The sequence below is a fragment of the Syngnathus acus genome, chromosome 20, assembly GCF_901709675.1.
Source record: "Syngnathus acus chromosome 20, fSynAcu1.2, whole genome shotgun sequence".
NCBI lineage: Eukaryota > Metazoa > Chordata > Actinopteri > Syngnathiformes > Syngnathidae > Syngnathus > Syngnathus acus.
Genome location: NC_051104.1, coordinates 754,835 through 760,917, shown reverse-complemented (window position 1 = coordinate 760,917; position 6,083 = coordinate 754,835).

Sequence of the window (6,083 nt, the reverse complement as noted above, 5' to 3'; positions counted from 1 at the left end):
TTCCCTTCCGATAATGGAAATATCCTGAGGCCCGTGAGACAAACAGACAGGAAACTAGCGGGAAATGTCTTCATCTGTATCGAGCCTTTGTCAGCGCAAAGAACGGGCTCACCGAGCGTCCCCGTACGCACAGCGGCGGAAATACATCTGGATTGCATTGTGAGCGTCGGGCGCCCACGGGCTTGGCCCGAATGGCCGCGTACGCGAGCGAGGGTTGGGGTCCGGCGCGGCGCGGCGAGGGCTCTCCATCATGCCGCCTCTCGGCTTTGACAAGACCCTGGCTACGGGAGCACACCAGGGTCATGCTGGGCTCACTCAAACTGTGCTCTGCTGAGCAAGGGTTCCACTATCCTTCTAATGGATTACTCACCCGCATCACCTGTCCATGTGCATTGTCTTGACCGACAGGCAAAATCCTACATTTCTTTTAAAAGCAGCTCTCGGTCTGCGGAGGCCACGGAGGTTAAGCTATTATTGACGTGGACCAAAATAGTTACTCCGTATTATAAACATACATTATATCTCTTTACCATATTGACCGTATAACCGTATATTAAAAGTTTTCTCAAAATTTCAAACTCCATGCTATTCATACTCACAGCCAGTTGCGTGCTCACCAGACCTCACTATTCCTTTGCCCGCTTGACACGTAAAGTAATTTTTTTCCTTTGACTAAAAAGGTCACATGGCCAGTCATCTGCTCATAATTCGAGAGAGGAGAAAGAGGGAGTTGAGAAGCGAGTCCGATGTCATGCTGCTGGACACCTGCGGACCTTGGTTAGGCCACCGCCCTAATCAGACCAATACATATGTGTCACACTCAATGACCCACTGGCTTGCCTCGTAATAAAGGTCACTCATTGAGGGATACTCTGTCCCTCCAGTTCCTCTGTAATGGGGTAACCCCACCCCCACTCGGCTGTACCTCCGGTGCACGCACACACACACAAATCTGGTTGTTTGAGCATGGATTGCCACCAACACACCTGCACGATCTAATGAGATCCAACAATACAGTTGAACTCAATTATTTACCAAAAGACTAAGAAAAACAAACATGCAGTGATGGACTAAAATAGTGAATTTAAAAAATCACGGATAATAATGTTAAATGTTATTTTGGGACATTGGCAATGTTATCTTTGTGCACTCCAGAATTTCCAGAACAGCTTTTGTATTGGATTGTAGTTTGTGTTCCAAATGCTTTGGCCGAGACACTGTAATCGTCTTGCCTACCATAATTCAAGTGCGTAAAGGCCATCGGTTCAAGGTTAAGGGCAAAATAGCCCTTTGACTGCCAGACAGATACTGTACATCAATGTTCCAAATGGGCATTTCAATGCTATTGCCACTAAATAATAGCAGTGGAGGTCACATATTGATCGGTCTTTGAAGGGGACCTCGGGGGCACGTTAAGACGGGTCATTGCCGCTTGTCAATGATCTCTCTATGGCCTTGGACTTGACAGATCCGCCGCTATCAATCTGGGTTAAACCAGTCCTCTAATAGCAAATCCATGGCGGTCAATAGATATTATCACGTGATTATAAGTCAGTCACTGAAGCCGTTAGTCAAAGGTTTCATTGTTTTACAGAGCAAAACAATTCACATATATTTACATATATATTTATACATATATATATGTATATATTTTTTTTTCATATATACATATATCAATATTTTCATATTTTCATATTTCATATTTATTTTTACAACTGAAAATAAATCACTAAGTATATCAAATGAGGCTTCCAAGTTGTGACGAGAGGCGCTAGCATCAGCTAGCTCACAAGCTAACGGCTTGAGCCTGGTAATAACTACGACTCTGATTCACCTTCCCCTACAGCTGCCTGTTTTTTACATCTTAAAAGGGCGCGCAAGTTATATTGCGATAACCTTTACGCAACAGCAGATATTTCACCTGCTTAGCCGACTTGTTATTTGGCGCTAAGCCTCGTCCATCAAGGCGCCCGCGCGACGGTGAAGAGCCGCATCAGTCAGCAGTGTTGCCCCGCGACCAATCGGGGCGCGGCGGCATGGGTATCCGTCAAACACGTAACCTTTGCCGCACTCGCATTTGCCATCACAACACCATTAAGCATGCGTCGGCTTGCTTGCGCAAGGGCTTTAAGGCTAACAATGCTCGTGAAGCGAGCCGCGACGCCGACGCCGGTGTCATCCGTCTACAGCGTAGATATTCATGACGTTGTCTTGAGACATGTATGGGGAAGCAGGATAAGTATCATAATAGAAGATGGATGGATGAATGGATGGATGGAGTTTAGCTAGTGAGTGTAGCTACTTGACATTTACGTAAGTGAACGGATTTCCATAGAATTCAAGCGTATGATTAATTCTCAGATAACAATGACAAATCTGCTCACTTGTGTTGCAGCTTCTTGTTGCTAATATGTAAACATGTCAACGGGCGAGCAAATCAAATTCAAAAAGTCTACTGTCAGTTGCCAAGGCGCAGCAGCGGCAGGCCCTTTTTTTTATTTTTATTTTTTAACTTTGCCTATTAATATCATCCCGGATTCCACCCATAAAGAACAAATGCTTTGATTTGATTTAATTCCCGCGTGATGTAAAGAACAGCCTCGTCTTATTTCGCTCACTTTGAGACACACTGATTTGGGAAAATGTAATTCTAATTTATCATTTTTCACCCAGAGGCAAAACTCTCTCAAGCCTGGGGCTGTTTGAAAAGCAGTCGGACACAAAGACGGACCCTGGGAACTTTGCCCATGCAGTCAATCAGTCAGACACCCCAGAGTGCCCGAAGCAGAGCAGCTTGTTGTTTTTCTTGTCGGCGGATATCAAACAACTTTTTCCCTTTCCTTTCAGAAAAGAAAATACATGTAAATAAATAGGAGTGAGTTTTTTTTGCAAATTTAACTGAAGATAGTCTGCGGATGTGCAGTGCGGAGGTGGCCAGGGGGGTGGGCCGGACTTCAAAAGGCCCGCTAGAGGTTTGTGACGATGAATGCAGCTGGTGTCTGAGCTTCGGCGCTGGGGCGAGTTGCAGTCCAGGGCCTCAGCTGCTCCAATATGAAGACGCACGGGGCAAGGCACCGGCTTCAAAGCCTCCACCCGCACACCCGCAAATACAAACACCCACCCCCTCCCCAAAATGAGCTTCCCCAACCCCAAAAAAGAAACATCACTTTGTTTTTTGCTGTTTTTTTTGTTGTGCACCAAACTACTGCTGGTTACTTTTTAGTCTTATCCCTCCCCCCCTTAAAATATAATGTATTTGCTCTGATGGCGAGACTGCCTCTTTGCATTTGTTTAATTCCGCTCAATAAAAAAGCTAGCTTCGATCCCTCGGGGAGTCATTTGCAAACACCAAAACGCACATAAAGTTGAATTTGCACACTGAGACAGAGAGCACAAATAGAAGTTGAAATACTGAACAATTAAGAGGCAGCTGCTAACTGCTAGTGTGATGAAAGCTAAAGTTCACATCAGGTCAAAGAGGACATAAGGGGGAATATGTTTTATCAATTGACACATTAACTGACATTTCTGCACTGAATTTGGGAATAAATTGATTTTTATTGCTCATTTGAGGTCAAGAATAATTGTAAATAATCTAACGAGAGAGCAGACCTGCTCTAAGGCTGAGCAACCCTAATTTGGATGCGCACCAAATTCATAGAGAGATGATAAATTCATTTTGTCATTAAGATCCATGAATTATTCAGGAATTGAATAATTTAGTGGGCAAAAAAATAGTATACTATTGCTATTGAGATCGCCTATTTGAAGCAGTTATTATTATTATTATTATTATTATTATAGAACTTTTAAATTATTCAAAGTTTTTATGGTCAAGGTTATTTTTTAATTAATTATTAGATCCATGTTCATTTTGTCAGTAAAACCCACACATTTTTCAATGTGGTAATCATAAAAATGTTTCCATAACAGTTTGGCAAAAATTGTTCTTGTCGTTTTAGCCAGCTGAAAAACCAAATGGCTTTGAGGTACAAAATGCTGAGGGGGATTTTTTTTTATAATTTTCTCACTCATAATAGGTCACATGTTTTCAAAATGTGTCATTGCTGTTAGCCTTTTCATAATTGTATCATGACTAGCTGGCAGAAATCAACTGGCAATAAATGACGGACTATTTTATTTTTTGCGGGAGACTGTGAAGTGGTCCTCGAAGGAAAATCTCATGAGCTTGATGGAAAATGGCAGACATCATTTTTATCTATTTGCTGCACTAGTGCAACCAGCCTGCTTTTCTAAAAAGCTCTCAAAGGGTACTTTTCGCCCCCCCTGTCCCAACTGTCACTTCCAGTGTTGGCCTGCAGAGGGCGTGCCAAAGCAGCAATCTGCTCTCGCCCAGCAGGAGATCCCACAGACACACAATAGCCCCACGGGGGACGCACACAGGGCCACTTTCATGTGTCTTTAAAGGGAGGAAATGGCTTTGTTAGATAGAGGAGCACTAATATACTAACACCGAATATAAAGATAGCCGGCGTATTAAAAGATTTCTGAGGAAATAAGCACGCTTTCTTTGCGGTCGAGGGGGCCCTGAATAAAACATGACGTATCTATTGCCGTCGAGTCGACCGGGGCCATCATTCATTTAACCATTTATTTATGACTCCATTCGTCTACATAAATATTTAAGCATGTCTTGGCATCTTTACGGCAAGCATTACAAGGCGCCGTGTCCTAGCACGGCCATATGGCCGCGATCTGGCGACACTACGTCTCCGCAATTTACGGACGCCGGCTTAAGAGTGGTGGCACTCTGGCGTTTATTTTTTTCTTCTTTTTGCGGGGCTCCCATGTATAGTAGCCATACAAGGATAAATCGGTGGCTAACGACCGGCGACAACAGCCTGCCGAGTCCAACAGGATTACTGTATACATATCATATGGCATCAAATAAATTGGGCGTCCACCATATGGAGCCTCCACAGAGAGACACTCACTGGACACCTCATTAAGTGCACATCTAACAACAGTATTTAACTTTCCGCATGTTAAAAAAAATCCATCCCAAAATAAAAGGGAAAAATTGTGATTTAAAAAAAAAACTTGGTTGAAACTACAGCAAAAGAAGGCAATTGGGCAACTTTGATTGTAATGGAGCAAAAAGAGGCAATTTGTGTGTGAGAAGGGGGTAGATATTTGATTTTCAATATCCTCCAATCTAAATCAACTCTAAATAGCATCTGGAGGTAAATTCCAACCAAGTCATTTTTTTTTCCTGTCCATCCATATCACTGAACTGATTACGGGGATGTAGTATGTGGTCTGATCTCAGTCCAGCATGCTTCGTTTTCCTCCTCCATGAGTCTGGAGGCCATGGTGGTATCAAACGGTGATCTTGACCCGGTGGCCACAAAAGGAGGAGGAGGCTCACAAAGCTCAGTGTGACACGGGGATGGGGTCCATCCAACCTGCCATGTATGTTGTGTGTACGTTGCAGTGGTGGGGGGGCGGGGGATGGACGATGGTCGCGCTTGAGTGGCGCAATGAGAAAATGATGTACAAGCAGGTGGTCAAATGTTCTTTTTCTGGTTGCCGTTGTCATCTAGCAGCAGACAACCGGCGCTGCTTTTCTTTTTGCCGTTCATCACTTTGAAGCAGAAGTCCTGGTGGGTGTTTACGGTTCCTCACATACCCCCCCACCAGGTTGTGCATGCCTCCACACGCCCTCCCGTCCCTCCAATCCCCCTCAGACATGGTTTTGTCATCAGAAGGGAAGAGAAAAAGGATTCACGACATATGTTGTGTGTCCGACATAAACCGTACACTTACACGGTACACTTAGAGTACCTCAGATTGCAAAAAAAGCACGTTGGTACTTATTTGTCAGCCTGCCGGCTCAGTGTGTCTGCGGATGGTTTTCCGGGGCTGTGAAACTGCCGTCACTCTGAGACCATGTTTTCCACGTAGCTCCCTTTAGCCGAGAGAAAGGGTCAAGTTTGGATCATCAGTCACTGGGCCAGAGGGTCCGGCTTAACAGCTGGAGACCAGCGATGGCTGTTAAGATGTTCAGCGACTCCACTCTCCTTTGAACTAGTCTTTAAAATTTCCAAAAAGGATAAAACTAT